The sequence below is a fragment of the Macaca nemestrina genome, chromosome 4 (assembly GCF_043159975.1).
Source record: "Macaca nemestrina isolate mMacNem1 chromosome 4, mMacNem.hap1, whole genome shotgun sequence".
In the NCBI taxonomy this organism is placed as follows: Eukaryota; Metazoa; Chordata; class Mammalia; order Primates; family Cercopithecidae; genus Macaca; species Macaca nemestrina.
Window position 1 is genome coordinate 131289103 of NC_092128.1, and position 17720 is coordinate 131306822.

Sequence of the window (17720 nt, forward strand, 5' to 3'; positions counted from 1 at the left end):
ACGTCTGGCTGTTTCTTCTTCGTCTTCTTCATTTTTTTAAGACAGAGGCTTGCTTTTTTCACCCAGGCTAGAGTGCAATGGCGCGATCTTGGCTCACTGCAACCTTCACCTCCTGGGTTCAAGCAATTCTGCCTCAGCCTCCCCAGTAGCTGGGATTACAGGATCCTACCAGCACACCCAGCTAATTGTTGTATTTTTAGTACAAACGGGGTTTCACCATGTTGGCCAGGCTGGTCTCGAACTCCTGACCTCAAATGATCCACCAGCCTCAGCCTCCTACAGTGCTGGGATTATAGGTGTGAGCCACCACGCCCGCTTGGGTATTTTTTTTTTTTAATGTGTTAGCTGAAGTCTTGCTATGTTGCCCAGGCCTCCCAAAGTGCTAGAATTACAGGCATGAGCCACTGATCCTGGCCTGAGGTCACTGTGATACCCTGTTTGAAGCGGATGGGGCCTGGACCAGATGGAGGCTATGACAGGAGCCCCTTCTTCCCTTCCTATCTATGATTCTCATTGCCTTTGCCCAGTTTTCTCTGCTTCCATTTTATTAAGTTTTTCTTTTAGAGACAGGGTCTCACTGTGTTGTCCAGGCTGGAATGCAGCGGCGTGATCATAGCTCACTGCAGCTCCACTCCTGAACGTAAATGATCCTCTCACCGCAGTCTTACAAGTAGCTGGGACTTACAGGCATGCCCCACATGCTGGACTAATTATTTGTTTTATTATTAGGTACAGGTAATAACACAGGAGTCTCCCTGTGTTGTCCAGGCTGGTCTCAAATTCCTGTCCTCAAGCATCCTTGCACCTTGCCCTTCCAAAGTGCTAGGATTACAGGCCACCCCGCCCTGCCTCTCCAGTCTCTGACTGTCCCCACTGGCCAGCCCTGGAAAGCGCAGCAATGAGGGAGCCAGGCTGGGGCAAGAAACACGCAGCAGCGTCCTCTTGTGCTCACTTTATATGGGGCCAGGCATGGGAGGACCTAAGCCTGCTGTGCCTGCAATAGTGCCCGCACCTGGCAGATCTGCCTGTTGATGCCAGAGCACGCAGTGCCACCTAGGGCACGATACTGCCCCACACTGTGCCCATAGTCCCACACGTGGCTCATGTCACCTGAGAACAGGGGGCTGGGGAGAGAGGAAGAGGTGGGCCAGGCCACCGGGCCACCCTGGCCTCCAGGCACCCAAGCTCACCTCTTAGAAGGCAGTGTCGGGAAAAGGGTGTGCCACACCTGATGATGTGCAGCTCCTGTAATGACAGCTGGTTGAGGGCAACCCCCTTGGACTCAGCCATGAACACGGCTTTCCCAGAGGCCTTGTGGGCCTGGCAGAATGGCATCTGGGTGCTGGGGAGGAAGGTGGCACTGAGGCAGCTTCCTCCACGCCCTGATCTGCCTCCATTGCCTGCGCCTCTTCCTTTTTTTTTTTTTTTTTTGATACAAAGTCTCACTCTGTCGCCCAGGCTGGAGTGGTGTCCCGACCTCACCTCACTTCAACTGAACTCCACCTCCCAGGTTCAAGCGATTCTCCTGCCTTAGCCTCCTGAGAAGCTGGGATTATATGACTGTGCCACCACGCCCAGTTAACTGTTGTATTTTTAGTAGAGACGGGGTTTCACCATGTTGACCAGGCTGGTCTCGAACTCCTGACCTCAACTTACCCACCCACCTAGGCCTCCCAAAGTGCTGGGATTACAGGTGTGAGCCACCAGGCCAGGGAACCTGCACCCTGAGCTCCCCTACCCTCTGAGGGGCACCCCATCTCCTCAACCTCCCCCTGGCTGATACACACTCACCTCTTTGCAGACCAGGTAGTAGGTGAGGTCAGTGGCCAGTATGTCAGGGTTGAGGGCCTGTCCTATGTTCTCTCAGTGAACCTGGGGGCACAGGTGGGCAAGTGGTGAGCCCTGGGCACCCTGGGGTCTGAAGCTGTCAAACCCAGGACCTGTCCCTCTGCCAGGATGTCCCTGCCTTGGGCAGATCCTCTCTTACCCACTCGGCTCTGTCTCACTCTCAGCTTGAACAATCTTTTCCATAATTACTGATAATATTTACATACACTATTAACGCTTACTGGCCTGTAGGTTTTACTGGCCTTTATGTTTTCAAAGAGTCCTTATCTTTAGCATGCACCAGATGTTCCTGGAGGATTTTTTTTCTGTTGTAGGAGACAGGGTCTTGCTCTGTTGCCCAGGCTGGAGTGCAGTGGCCATCACAGCTCATTGCAGCCTGGACTCAAGGGATCTTCCAGCCTTGGCCTCCTGAATAGCTGGGACTACAAGTGCGCACGGCACCATACCCAGCTAATTTGTTGTTGTTGCTGATTTGGGCTTTTTTGAGACAGGGTCTTGCTCTGTCACCCAGGTTGGAGTGCAATGGCACAATCATGGCTCTCTGCATCCTTGACCTCCTGGGCTCAAGAGATCCTCCCACATCAGTCTCCAGAGTGGCTAGGACCACAGGTACACGCCATCACGACTGGCTAATTTAATTTTTTTGATTTTAGAGACAGGGTCTCGCTATGTTGCTCAGGCTGGTTTTGAACTCCTGGGCTCAAGCGATGCTCCTGCCTCAACCTCTCAAAGTGGTGGGATTACACACGTGAGCCACCAGGCATAGTGACTGGAGAATTTATGAAAAATACAAATTACTGGACAGCTATGGTGGCCCACACCTGTAATCCCAGCATTTCGGGAGGCTGAGGCGGGCGGATCACCTAAGGTCGGGAGTTTGAGAGCAGCGTGGCCAACATGGTGAAACCCCGTCCCTACTAATAATACAAAATTAGCCAGGCATGGTAGTGCGTGCCTGTAATCACAGCTACTCGGGAGGCTGAGGCAATCGCTTGAACCTGGGAGGCGGAGGTTGCGGTGAGTCAAGATCACGCCATTGCACTCCAGCCTGGGCAACAAGAGTGAAACTCCATCTCAAAAAAATAAATAAATAAAATAAATATACATCCCTGGGGACCACCCCCAGAGTCTCTGATTCAACCATCTAGAGTGGGGCCTCACATCACATTTCTCAGGAGTTCTGAGGTGATGCTGGTGCTGCTAGTTGACTAGTTTCAAGAAACAGTTTTTTTTCCCTTTGTTTTTAGATAAAGTATTGCTCTGTCACACAGGTTGGAGTGCAATGGCGTGATCTCCGCTCACTGTAACCTCCATCTCCCCAGTTCAAGCGATCCTCCCACCTCAGCCTCCCAAAGTGGCTAGGATTACAGACATGAGCCACCGCGCCTGGCCCATGTCCTGAGGTCTCACCTGCTGTCTGCCAATGACGAAGTAAACAGAATGATGCCCCGGGCAAGGTGGAGAGGGGAGGCCAGGAAAGCGGTGGGGCTCCATGGGTCGTACCTTCAGGCGGCGCTCATTGGCTGTGTGGATGTCCTCATCATTGGAGTTGAGTTTGAAGGTGCCCTGGGCCCACTCCTCAGCCACCTATAGCGGGTAGCAGCAATGCCAGGGGTCAGGTGAGCAGGCATCAGCAGCCAAGAGGGCCCCTGCCCTGGTCCCACCCTCCGTGATGACTGACTGTTCCTGTCCAGGAGCTGAGTCCTGAAAGCGCACCCTGAGAAGGTGCATCTGGGGCCCTGCACACCTTTACCCATGAGCCATATGGGCCACAGGGGTCATTAAAGGATGGAGAGAGGTGGTCATCAAGGCACCCAGTTAAACAGCACATGAGAATATACTTAGTTCAAAGTGAAACCACAGACTGGCAACACTGCACTATTTGCTCAGGGATTTGGTGGGAGCCTGTGGCCACAGGGAGGGGGTCTCAGGTGGGGCTTGGGCCACGGCAAGTACCTTGTCTAGGCCATGTAGTATCCGGTCCATCTCGGCCTTGGTGAGAAGCCCTGAGAGCACACCACTGGACTACAGCCTGGGTGACAGAGCAAGACTGCATCTCAAAAAAAAAAAAAAAAAAAAAAAAACAGGACAAAGTGAGTGATTAAACGTGGCTCTAAGATCTCACCCATGCCCTCAACAGGTATTATTTACCGCATGCTGTGTCAGATATTGCAGAGTACCTTGGAAGCAACAATAAACAGGACTTCCTTCTCTCTCCTGAGCCCACAGTCCTCAAGGCTTCAATGAGCTGTGATCGCACCACTGCACTCCAGCTAGGGCAACAGAGTAAGACCTTGCCTCTACAGAAGAAAAAGAAAACTCAGGTTCCAACCCAGGACTTACTGAATCAGGATCTCAGAATGCAGAGATCTGCCATTTCAAAAAAACTTCCCCTAGAGATTCTGATCAGCCAGGTGTGGGCCAGATGAACTCTAAGCCCCCTTAAACCTTTGACATTCTATGAGTCTATTAAATCAAAGTGCAAAAAACGCTGAGTCCAAACTGAGCAAACAAATCCCATCTCCCTATGTGCAGCCTCCCTGGATTCAGAAAGCCACACTGCCTGGCGAGTAAGCAGGGAGAGAATTCTCATTAACCCAAAGACCATCTTTGAAAACAGACTGGCTGCAGCTGAGTGCGGTGGCCCACACCTGTAACCCCAGCCCTTTGGGAGGCTGAGGCAGGAGGATCGCTTGAGCCCAGGAGTTCGAGATCAGCCTGGGAAACATGGCAAGACCCTGTCTCTATTTTTTCAAGTAAAAAAACAAAATAAAAAATCCCACACTGGCAGCTCATGGTTCTTTCCAGCTGTCCCCATGAGCAGACTTCAGGACAAGGCCAGGCAAAGGTGGGGAAAAATGGGGTGGGGACCCCCAGGCTCACCCTCTTGTCTGCTACATAGTTGGAGTTGGTCACAAAGGTCACAGGCCGGGAAGGGTCCAAGGCTTTGGTGTGAGCGATCACCATCCTGTCCACAAAAGGCAGAAGGCACAGGTTCCGTCAGTCCAGGAAGGGCTCAGACACCCTCCCATCCTTTCTGTCCCATCTTCCCCCATCAGAACACAACACGGGGCCAGGCACGATGGCTCATACCTTTCATCTCAGCACTTTGGGAGGCCGAAAGAGGGTAGATCACTTGAGGTCAGGGGTTGAAGATCAGCGTGGCCAACATGGCAAAACCCCGTCTCTATTACAAATACAAAAATTAGCCGGTCATGGTGGCACGTCTGTATCACCAGATACTCGGAAGCTGAGGCACGAGACTCGCTTGAACCCGGGACATGGAGGCTGCAGTGAGCCAAGATCACGCCACTGCACTCTAGCCTGCTCCACAGAAGAAGACCCTGTCTCAAAACAAACAAACAAACAAAAAGAAAAAAAACATGCAGCCACTGCTTTCTTCCCTAACTTGAGATGTATTTTACATAAGGGCACATGATCCTCTAGTCCTAGACCGAGCTCTCTAACATCACTCTTTCTCCCCCTGCCTCCGAATCCTATCCCCCCAGAGGAGCAGTCACCCTTCCAGGCACACAGAGCTGAGGTCAGTGGGCTGGACACTGCCAAAAATGAGGTTGACTCCCTGAAACAGCTCTTGAACACAGGAACGGATGGGTGCAGATTCAGGAGGGATATTTATTAATGCATCAAGCAAACAGGGAGTGCAGGCTGGGAGGTAGGCATGGGGCTTGGTGCGAGGTGCTCAGTAGTGGCTCAAATCGAAGGCCACAGGTCCTGGGCAGTGGGAATGGAGAAACATGCACAGAGAAATGGTGCACGTGCCGGGCAAGGTGGCTCACGCCTAGAATCCCAGCACTTCAGGAGGCTTACTAGAGACCAGGAGTTCGAGACCAGCCTGGGCAAGATAGCAAGACCGTTTCTACAACAAATGTATAAATTAGGGTGGGGCATGGTGGCTCACACCTATAATCCCAGCACTTTGGGAGGCCAAGGCAGGTAGATCACGAGGTCAAGAGTTCAAGACCAGACTGGCCAACATGGTGAAACCCCATCTCTACAAAAAAATACAAGAAAAAAACAACTGGCTGGGCCTGGTAGCACCTGCCCGTAATCCTAGCTACTCGGGAGGCTGAGGCAAGAGAATTGCTTGAACCCAGGAGGTAGAGGTTGCAGTGAGTCGAGATTGCACCACTGCTCTCCAGTCTGGGCAACAGAGCAAGAAACTTTTTCTCAGTGGGAAAAAAATAAATTTAAACTTAGCCTGGCATGGTGGCACACATCTGTGTTCCCAGCTCTTTGGGAGGTTGAGGGGGAGGATAGCTTAAGCCCAGGAGGTTGAGGTGGCAACAAGCCATGACTGCACCACTGCACTCCATCCTGGGCAACAGAGCAAGACTCTGACTCTGAAAAAGAAACAATGAAAGAAATGTTGCAAATGGAAATGACAAGTGGTGGCAGGAATTGGGCTCTGCAAGACAATAAACATAACTTGGACTGGAGAGTCAGGGACAGCCTCTTAGAAGAAACAGCCTTTATGCCAGGTCAAGTTAACCAGGAGGGATAAAGGGAAGAAAAACCCAACAGAGGGACGAGCCTGTGGTCAGAGCTTCCAGCACCCGCCCCAGGCCTCCACAGTTATTTTTTTTTTAGAGACAGGGTCTCATTCTGTAGCCCAGGCTGGAGTACAACCTCCCCTTCCTGGTTTTAAGTGATTCTCCCGCTTCAGCCTCCCGAGTAGCTGGGATTACAGGCGCACACCACCATGCCCGGCTTATCTTTGTATTTTTAGCAGAGATGGGGTTTCACTATCTGTTGGTCAGGCTGGTCTTGAACTCCTGACCTCAAGTGATCCACCCACCTGGGCCTCCCAAAGTGCTGGGATTACAGACATGAGCCATCATGTTCGGCCTAGACTGTTGTTGAAGCCTCTTTTCCTCTTCTCTATCCTAAGTTCATTTCTTCTTTTACACCCTCCCCCCATCATTGCTCTGCCCATTCAAAGCTGGCTGTGGCTGGCACAGGACAGAACAGAACCCCCTATCCTCAAGTTCCAAACCCACACTCTCCAACAGCCAGGCTTGAAGATGGGAAGCTTCAAAGGCTTGTGACAGCCCGGATGAACCACTCCAGCCTGGACGGCTCCCTTCAATTCCTGCCCCGGGGAAAACAGGCAACAGGCATCTCCTGAAAAGGCTGCTGATGTCGGCCTTGAAGGGGAGGTAGACCCCTCATGCTCTAGTGCATTGACCCCATTTACCCACTGTAGACACAGGGGATATGGGGAGGGTGGGGGGCAGGTCAGGGCATGAGGAGGGGCCCTGCTATTGGGCACTCCCTCACATAAACTACAGCATGGAGCTCAGGGGCCTGCCAGTCAGACGGGAAGAATGGCATCCCAATGGGGTAGATCAGGCCACCTATCCCCCTACACAGGGCACAGCCCCCAGGGCAGGGCAGGGCCCCCCACAGTCCCACCCCAGGAGAAAGGCTGTTCGGCAGCCATGCCCACCCACCCGCCCTGCCTGCTCCTGGCTGCACTGACCACGATGGCATAGGAGTGGGCACCGCCAAGCCTCAGCACCACTCTTGTGCGCAGGTCCTGGGTTCATTGCTCCGGCAGAGTCACCTCCTGTTCATACTACACCTGGCTGACAAAATGCCGCAGCCGCCAGTCCTGGCCAATGTCGTTGAAGCTGGAAGGAACCGGCATGTCCAGGGTGGGGCCCGACTGTGGAAAGAAGGGCCAGTCTCAGCTCCTAGGCCCCCAAAGGGATCCAGGACCAGTGTGCTGCACCAGCTGTGCCCCCAGGCCTAGCGCAAGCCCTGACACAGAGCAGGGAATCTTAGCAAGACAGACAGATAACTTGCTGAGGACAGGTCAACTGTCAGGGCGGTTTGTGCACCTGGGCCAGCGGGGCCAGGAGTCCATCCTCGGAGTGGATGGGGCCCAATATCTCTCAAGACACGAGTGAGCCCAGGGCCGCATCCCAGCTCGAGGCAAGAAAGTTTAGACTGGTGACTAAGAGGTAGATGACCCACTGCCTGTCACAGGGAGCTTCCTCCCTGTGGTTGGGGGGTTTGAGGGGGCTTTCCTTAGGACACTGAGTGGGGCGCACACTAGCACCCAGTTCTCTCCTCTCTTCCTCCTGTACTGAATGCCACAAAGTCAGAAAAAGAGGATGCAGACCAGGCAAAAGTGGCCCAGACCTTACCCGGTCCCACTTCTCTCCTGGCCACATCCAAGTCAGGAGGGGAACAGGGGTGGCGTCCTTGGCCTGTCACATCCTGTCCTGTATCTGAACCTTGAAAACCAAAGGACCTTACTGCCTTGGCAGAGCTGACCTCAGGACATCTAAACTGTCCCCTCCTCCCGATCCCTGGGCCCAGCTCTGTGCAGCGCCTGCCGCTCTGGACCCCCAGTGTCTGGGTGGCTCATGCCTGTAATCAGCGCTTTGGAAGGTTAACGTGGGAGGATGGCTTGAGGCCAGGAGTTCGAGACCAGCCTGGGCAACGTAGTGAGACTCTATATCTTAAAAAAAAAAAAGTTTTTATTATTATTTTTAAGACAAGAGTCTCACTCTGTCACCAAGGCTGGAGTGCAGTGGGGTGATCTCAGCTCACTGCAACCTCTGCCTCCTGGGTTCAAGTGATTCTCCTGGCTTAGCTTCCCAAGTAGCTGGAATTACAGGTATGCACCACCACACCCAGCTAGTTTTTCTATTTTCAGTGGAGATGGGGTTTCACCATGTTGGCCAGGCTGGTCTTGAACTCCTGGCCTCAGGTGATTTACCCGTCTCAGCCTCCCAAAGTGCTGGCATTACAGGCGTGCGCCATCAAGCACATTTTTTCTTTTCTTTCTTTTTTTTTTTTTTTTGAGACAAGAGTCTCACTCTGTAGCCCAGGCTGGAGTGCAGTGGCGCGATCTCTGCTCAGTGGAAGCTCCGCCTCCCGGGTTCATGCCATTCTCCTACCTCAGCCTCCCGAGTAGCTGAAACTACAGGCCCCGCCACCACACCCGGCTAATTTTCTTTTTTTCTTTTTTTTTAAGCAGAGACAGGGTTTCACCGTGTTAGCCAGGATGGTCTCAATCTCCTGACCTCGTGATCCGCCCGTCTCGGCCTCCCAAAGTGCTGGGATTACAGGTGTGAGCCACTGCGACCGGCCTCGGCTTTTTTTTTAATTAGCCAGGGATGGTGGCTCCAGCTAACTTGCAAGGCTGGGGTGGGAGGATCGCTTGAGCTCAGAAGTTAGGATTGCACCACTGCGCTCCAACATGGGTGACAGGACCAAACCCAGTCCCAAAAATTTTTTTTAAATTAAAAATAAACACTAAAAAGATAGATACTGCCCGGTCTCAGCCTTCGCCCACGGAGGAGATTTCGCAGAAGCGCTTCCTCCTCCTCCTCGGCCATCCTGGGTCCCCCCGTCCACCTGTCCCCCAACCCGGCGCACCCAAGCCCGTTGACCTTTAACCTCCTCCGGGCTCCCAGCTCCGGACGCCCAGGTGAAGGAGCCTGCTGGGGGGCCCGGGCTCCTCCACTCCCACCCCCGGGCTTCCGGGGACCTCCCGGCCCTGCCCCAAGCACGCACCTCTCGCAAGGGACACCGATAACACCGCTCCTAGAAACCACCGCACCTGATGTCGAAGAAGTCGGCGCCGAAGCTCCAGAGGCCTCCAGCTCGTTGCGCTCCCGCAATGGCCTCTCTCGGGGGTATAACATTCAGCCCTGCAGCGCCAGGGGGCAGCCCCACAAGAGCGGCCCCAGCGCCTACCAGGTATCACGCAGCCCCACAGACCACACTTTCCGCTCCTCCCTGGGCCGCCGTCTACGGGTCTAAGAGCAGCGCGGGAGGAGCCCTGCATCTCGCGCGACGCGACGCCCGGCGCGCCTGAGGCCATCCTCGCCATCTTTGTTGAGGGCGACTGCCAGGCCTTGAGGGGCTGGGCGGGGCCAGGCGCTACAGAGTGGAGTCGGTGGCTGGGAACCCAGGGCTAGGCCCTTCAAGCAGGACCCTCACCCTCAGCCCCAGCCAAGAAGGGTGAAGTCTGCTCCCCACCTCAGCCCAGTCCTGACGATCCAGGGCTGCAAGCCAGGACAAGAACCCCTGAGATAGGCGGGATTCCCCTCTTTCTTCAGGAAGCACTTCCACTGGCTTTCCCCAGCCGGACTCTGAGCAGGCTCCAGCAGAGCCTCTTCTATGCCTGTTGGAGGCAGCCTCTTGGAGGGATGCACGTCCTTGGGATGCGGGCCCGTAGCCTTGACCCTGGGCCTCTGGGGCCCTGATCCTAACCCGGGGGCCAAGAGCTCCCTCTTGGCATTGCAGGCACGTAAGGATGCAGGGAGAGGGCCTGGCGCAGTGGCTCACGCCTGTAACCAGCACTTTGGGAACCCGAGCGAAGCAGATCACTTGAGGCCAGGAGTTCAAGAGCAGCCTGAACAAAATGTGGAAACCCCGTTTCTACTACAAAAACAGAAAAGAAAAGAAAAGAAAAGAAAAGAAAGGGCCGTGGTGGTGGGTGCCTGTAATTCCAGCTACTAGGGAGGCTGAGGCTGGAGAATCGCTTGAATACGGGAGGCGAAGGTTTCAGTGAACCGAGATCACACCACTGCACTCCAGCTCTGGGCGAAAAAACGAGACTCTGTCACAAAAAAAAAAAAAAAAAAAAAAAAAAAAAAAAAAAACATTGCAGGGAGAGGGTTTCCTGCGAGACCCCACCCTACTCCAGTAGGGAAGGCACCGTGTGGAAGAGGGTAGAGGAGGAGATCTGGAGACGGCAAAGGAGACGTAGGTTTATGGAAGGGACTTTCATACAGGGAAGGTGCCGTGGCCATGGCTGGACATGAGAAGCACTACCATTTGTAAAAAGCATGCAACTTACATAACATTTTCACCTAGCATCCTCTACCCATTACTGGTGGTAGGTGTCCAAGTTCCTGGTGATGAATCCGTACACATCTGCAACTACCTCAATTCTTGCCTCCTCAGAAGAAAGAATCAGACTGAGGGTCATAAGGCAGAAACCCAAATGGAGGCAAGTTGCAGAGCAGGAGTAAAAGTTTGTTAAAACGTAGGCCGGGCACAGTGGTTCAAGCCTGTAATCCCAGCACTTCAGGAGGCTGAGCCAGGTGGATTACCTGAGGTCAGGAGTTTGAGAACAGCCTGGCCAACATGGTAAAACCCTATCTCTACTAAAAATACAAAAATGAGCTGGACGTGGTGGTCAGCGCCTGTAATCCCAGCTACTTGGGAGGCTGAGGCAGGAGAATCACTTGACCTTGGAAGGCAGAGGTAGCATGAGCTGAGATCGCACCACTGTACTCGAGCCTGGGCTAAAGAGTGAGACAACATCTCAAAAAAACAAAAAGAAAAAAAAAGTTTATTAAAAAACTTTAGAACAGGAAGGATAGGAAAGAGAGAAAGTAAAACTTGGAAGAGGGCCAAGTGGGCGACCAGAGAAACCAAGTGCCCAGCTTAACCTCTTGACTCAGGGTTTCATATGTTGGCATTCTTCCTGGATCTTGCCACTCCTGATTCCTTAGCTTGGGGCTCTGAACACACATTTTTCTTAGACCATAAAGTCATTCTCAGGGTCCACATTAGTTACGGATGTCAGGTGCCTCTGCCATAAAGAGGGGGCGCTCAGGTCCTAGGAACCTGGCCTGGACACAATTGTTTGTACGATTACTCCCCCACTCCCTTTTTTAATGCTCACCAAATCAACCTTCTGAAAATGGACCTTAATACTGGAAATGGAGTCTTGCTCTGTTGCCTAGGCTGTAGTACAGTGGCACACTGCAGCCTCTGCCTCCTGGGTTCAAGCAATTTCTCAGCCTCCCAAGTAGCTGGGACTACAAATGTGCACCACCACAGCTGGCTAATTTTGTAGGTTTTTTTTTTTTTTTTTAAGAGTTGGGGCTTCACCATGTTGGCCAGGCTGGTCTTGAACTCCTGACCTCAAGTGATCTGCCTGCCTCGGCCTTTGAAAAGTACTGGGATTATAGGCCTCTCCAAAGTGCTGGGATTATGGGACCCACCGGCCCATATGGAAAGATTTTTAAAGGCAGGGAGGCTGAGGTTACAGGCAAAGTCATCAATCAATCCATAAAATGGTTTGCCCCCAAAAGGCGGGATATCTTGAAGCATCTTGGCCAGTCTGGTCTCAAAGTCCTGACCTCAGGTGATCCACCTGCCTCAGCTTTCCAAAGTGCTAGGATTACAGGCGTAAGCCACCACGCCTGTAAAAATTAGCCAGGTTTGGTGGAATGTGCCTGCAATCCCAGCTACTTAGGAGTCTCAGGCAGGAGTACTACTTGAACGTGGAAGGCAGAGGTTTGCGATGAGCTGATGTTGCACCATTGCACTCCAGCCTGGGCAACAAGAGTGAAACTCTGTCTCAAAACAAAACAAAACAAAACAAAAAAGGCATAAGTGACCATTCCCCCAGATGTACATTGTGTATTTGGTGAAAGCCTGATCAAAGTCCGGGTGCAGTGACTTGTGCCTATAATTCCAGCACTTTGGGAGGCCAAGGCAGGTGGATCACGTGAGGTCAGGAGTTCGAGACCAGCCTGGCCAAGGTGATGAAACCCCATCTCGACTAAAAATACAAAAATTAGCCAGGCGTGGTGGCAACCACCTGTAATCCTGGCTGAGGCAGAAGAATTGCCTGAACCTGGGCAGTGGATGTTGCAGTGAGCTGAGATTGCACCACTGCACTCCAGCCTGGGCAACAGAGCCGGACTCCATCTCAAACAAAACAAAACAAAACAAAACAAAAACACAAATGAACAAAAAAACAATTTATGGCTTCACTAGAGGCTGACCAACTGATCCCCATTTCCTATCCCACCAGCCATAATGACAATTTTAATGAGACAAGAGACTCTAGTAACTTTCTCCTGATAAACGCCCACTGACCATGCACTAGTTCTGGCTGAATGACAGAAATTACACATCTGCATGCCTTTGTGTACTGAAAAGACCTTTTGACAGATAAAATCTAACTGTACATTTAAATGTTAAGTTTGCATCCCAAAATGAACATGGATCCTGTATTACATGCATATTCATTGATTCAATACACCTGTGTCAGGACCACCTTCATGAATATTCACAGATCCTCCTATAACCTTTTAAATATGTGTAACCATTCTGCTGTCAGATCACTATAGAAGCTGCAGATACAACTGACAGTGCAGAGCTTAATTAATCAATTTAATAATTAAGATTGAATGCTGGCTGGGCACGATGGTTCACGCCTGTAATCCCACCACTTTGGGAGGCTGAGGTAGGCAGATCATATGAGACCAAGAGTTCGAGACCAGCCTGGCCAACATGGTGGAACCCTGTCTCTGCTAAAAATTAAAAATAACTTAGCCAGGTGTGGTGGTGCACACCTGTAACCCCACCTACTCGGGAGGCTGAGGCATGAGAATTGCTTGAACCCAGGAGGCAGAGGTTGCAGTGAGCCAAGATCACATCACTACACTTCTGCCTGGGTCACAGAATGAGACTCTGTCTCAAAAAAAAAAAAAAGAAAAAGAAAAAAAAAAAGTGGCCCAGCTGCATTCCCTGCCCCTTGCATAGAAGTGGACCATACCTCTGAATATCTTCCTAGAGCCTCTTCTATCAAAATTTAGTGATAGTTGGATGCTTTTCCCTCCCTTGGATGTGGCCGTCCTCCCTTCCTGAGTATTCAGCTTTAGAAAGGGGCATCCTGGCATCCTAGTTTACCCTCTTTTTTGAGCTACAGCATTTGGTGGCTAAGAAAGGACAAGCATCCAGGGAATCACCTGTGGCTAATCAGGCAGGACCTGCCCTAGAGCGAGGTGTGTCTGGATCTCACTAAGAGCTGATCATACTGTGCTGGATGCGAGAGACCCATGGTATCCATGGAGGGATCTTGCACTAAATTATTGCAGCTTTGTCCAGATTTTATGCAGGACCTGGATGGAGTTGAGATCTAGCCAATATTTCTCTATGTGAAAAAAATAGGAAGGACTGAACCATATCTACCTTCCTAGGATATATGTGCTTTCAAATAAATACAGAAATAAAAATTGCCTGGTATAGTGGCCCACACCTTTAATCCCAGCACTTTGGGAAGCTGAATTGGGGGCATTGCTTGAGCCCATGAGTTCGAGAGCAGCCTGGGCAACACAGTGGGATCGTCTCTACAAAAAATTCAAAAATTAGGCACACGTGATGGTGTGAGCCTGTAGTCCCAGCTTCTTGGGAAGCTGAAACAGGGGCATGGTGTGTGCCCAGGAGGTTGAGGCTGCAGTGAGCTGTGATTGTGCTACTGCATTCCAGCCTGGGTCACAGAGCGAGACCCGGTCTCAAAAATAAATAAATAAATAAGGTCAAAGAGTAAATACACAAAATCTGCAGATAAATGATTAAAGCACTTTTATTCAGTCTTATTTATTTGTTTATTTATTTATTTAGAGAAAGAGTCTCACTCTGTTGCCCAGGCTGGAGGGCAGTGGTGTGATATCAGCTCACTGCAACCTCTGCCTCCCAAGTTCAAGCAGTTCTTCTGCCTCAACCTCCCGAGTAGCTGGGATTACAGGCGTATGCCACCACACCCAGCTACATCCAGCCTTATAATTAAGGATTAAAATGGTTCACCCTCACATAAAATCTGCCACCTCTGCCAGCAAGACTAATTATAAAATTCATCAGCCTCATGATTGAGCTGTTGTGTATCCATCAAGGGCAACACACCCACAAATCATAAGCTACTATTTGACATAGCAGGTGGGTGAGAGAAATGATTGCCTCCTTGTCATTTTTCAGCCAGTGATCAACATGGCATGATACTGCACTCACATTGTTAGGCCATGGCCATGGTGCAGGTGATAATAGCTAGTGGGGAGTGCTCCTCTCTCTCAGGTGCAGATGGAATGCAGAGGAAATAGTGAGGGCAAAGTGTGTGCAACATTTGGAGAATGGAGCTGTCTATCATAAGGCACTATTATGTGGACCATTCTTTCTTTAACAAACATTTATAATGAATTTTGGCTATGTACCAGGCACAGTTCTAGATACCAGGGATAGAGCAGAGAAGCAAACAAATTCCCAGCTTTTTTTTTTTTTTTTTTCAACACATTCCCTACTTTTACGGAGCATACATTCCAGTTGGAGGAGAGAGGACCAGAAATAGATAAATGTATGCTGTGCAGCAGAGATGCTTGGTAAGGGAAAGGGGAGGGGGTGTGACTGGGAGATTACCAGTTTGGATAAGTTGTCCAGGAAGATGTTTCTACTTTGGTAGAGACTGAACAGAGCAAAAGAGAGCAGAAGTCAAGAAGACAGTGGAGGGGAAAGTTTCCGAGGGAGCTGTGAGTACCTAAGGCCTGAGGTTGGAGCACATTTGGTGTATTTGAGCAACAGCAAGGAGGAAGCCACGTGCCTGTAGTGCAGGGAGGGAAGCAGAGAGGTGGGAAGGGGCCAGGTCATGAAGGGTTTTGTGGGTCATTTAGGATGCTGACTTTCACTGAGTGAGATGGGAGCCATTGGAGGGGCTGAGCAGAGAGGCGCAGGATCTGACTTAGGTTTTACACAGATACCCCAGTTCCTCTGGTGAGAACACGGTAAGGGAGAAAGTGACGTCAGCTGGCGGCTCATGATATCCAGGCAAGAGATGCTGGTGGCTTGAACCAGAGTGGTCGTGGTAGGGGTATGAAAAGTGGAGGGCTTGTGAATAAATTTTAAAAGTAGAGCAGACAGGATCTGTTGACAGATTATTTGAAGTGTGAGAGATGGAAAGGAGCCATAGATGACCCTAAGATTTTTAGCCTGAGCAACTGGAAGAATAGAGCTCTCACGGAGGCTCTGGGGGGAATGCAGCTGGAGGGAGGGAGGAACAAAGGGCTGGGCCACCAGCAACTCACGGAAGCCAAGCTATACAATTGGAGAGTATTTATTGATGAACATGCTTACTTGTTTGAATGAAGTGGAGCTTGCAAACTGGTGGCTCAGGAGCCAAATCTGGCTGGCCAATCTGTTTGGTTTGGTTCTCACAATATTTGTTAAACAATGAAATTAGTTGTTGATGTTTAAAACTCTAGGGAGTTTATATCAAAATCTGGATTTACGGCATCTTTTGGAAAAGTGAAAGATATGGCAATGCTGGGTGGTGATGAATAACAGTGCGGCTCTTTGGTAAAGTGTGCCGTGCTCAGTCCCCTACTCTCTCATTGTCTTACAGCCAACTGCTATCCTGTCTGTGCCCTGATTTCCTCATTTGAAAATAGGAGTAAGAGTAGTTCCTACCTCCTGGGGCTGTAAGGAAAATTAACAGAGATAACTTATGAGTAGCACTCAAATAGCATTCAGAAATGTGAGCTATTATTGTTATTGCTGTTATTATTGATATTGTTATTATTATTACCTTGCCAGGCTTTGAGTTTGCGTGAGAATTTCAGAAAGCTGGAAGATGATACTAACAGGGGTTGAGAGGTAAGTGAAGCTTCCCTTAATCAATAATGGCACCAAACCAGAAAGCAGGAGAGATGGAAGCACAGCTCACAGACACTTAGAAAATTGTGATCAGCCCCACGAGTCAGAGTTAATTTCTCTTCTGCAGAGCTGGGACCAGCGGCCTGGATCACCCAGTGACTCATCTAATAGCCCTGTGAGTTTGCCCAGCTTGCAGCATCACAAATTACACTTGCAGCCTCCTTATCAGGCAAGCTAGGAAATTAAACCTAAATGGCTACGGTGTTGCTAAGTAATATGGTTGCAACACAGACACCTGAAGCTGAGACCATCACAGGCCCATTAAAGCATCATTTCCCACTGTGGCTAATGAGGTCCCAATCCTTTGAAGGAAACCTGCTGTTCTTTTTTAAGGTCAGAAAGTGGAGTAACTCGGTTAGAAGCAAGAGACAGAATTTCCCTTCCTAGATGCTAGGGGTTTGTGTGTTTATGGGTATATATTGGAGCTCTATGGTCTCATGGCTAAGTGGTGGGGGTGAGGGAGATCAGAGACAGCCATCCTCCCTTCCTGGACTCCTTGACCCTGAGCCGGGAGGGGCCTGGCCAATGGCATCAGGCAGTGTTAGCCAAATGCCTATTGGCTTCAATTTGGGAGGCTTCTTAGGAATATGGGGCAGAAGGGGATGACGATAGTTTTGGCATTTTCTTCCTCAGGACAGTGTTTTCTTTAGGGGGCTTTTCCGTTTCTACAACAAAGTCCTAGAACCATTAATGGGGCTCCTGGACCCTGGGATGCTTGGGCAGCTAAGCTAGACCTGGAAGTGGACTTCATTTTCCCGTTTCTTTCCAGTCAGACCAACCATGTCCATTTCAGAGTTTGGTTCCTCATGGACCTGGAAAGATTAGAGCCTGGGCACAACCCCAGCAAGTAAGGCAGTGGCTGTATGTGGCCCCCTGAGTTCACTCAGGTAGGGACTGAGCATGCGTGTCACCAGCCCCGTGTGGCTCTTCTGAAGCTCCACAGCTGTGCTTGCAGTTAGCTGTTTAGTAAGTCAACACACTGGGGCTGTGTGGTCAGGGGTTGGGGGACTGCAGCCCATGGGTCTGCCCCAGCTCCCCTCTCTGAAAGGATATTCTCTACCTTCTCTGCTCTGGGCTCCTGAGACGGATTGGGAGAGTATTACCTCCCCCCCGCCCGCCTTTAATTAGTATCTTTCATCACATCTTCTCCACAATGCTGACGGTTATTTTTCAAGACTCATTCAAGTGGGTTGGGCCTCACATAACTTCTGCATGGTGATCCGAGTATGGGGCTTCCTGGCAGCCTGGAGGACAGTGACTGCAGTACAGTGGGTGTGTTTGCCCCATCCAGGTCTGAGCAAGCCCTGAGCTTCATCTGCTGGGAGCTCTTGATAATCTGGCCTAGCTAGTTCCAGTCTTCATGAAAAGAAGAATGTGGAGGAGAA

The 17720-nt window shown here is 50.9% G+C and overlaps 1 protein-coding gene across 1 annotated transcript in view; it reads right to left on the reverse strand.

Annotated features, from left to right (window-relative positions):
* Window positions 1–17720, reverse strand: part of LOC105483027 (uncharacterized) — a 96890-nt gene that overhangs the window by 18009 nt on the left and 61161 nt on the right. The window contains exons 12-18 of the mRNA XM_071094148.1: window positions 7352–7537; window positions 4942–5192; window positions 4732–4816; window positions 4029–4148; window positions 3805–3898; window positions 3259–3435; window positions 1792–1872 (exon numbers count right to left, since the gene is read on the reverse strand). The gene's annotated coding sequence lies outside the window, so the exon portion shown is untranslated. The remainder of the gene's footprint in view (window positions 1–1791; window positions 1873–3258; window positions 3436–3804; window positions 3899–4028; window positions 4149–4731; window positions 4817–4941; window positions 5193–7351; window positions 7538–17720) is intronic.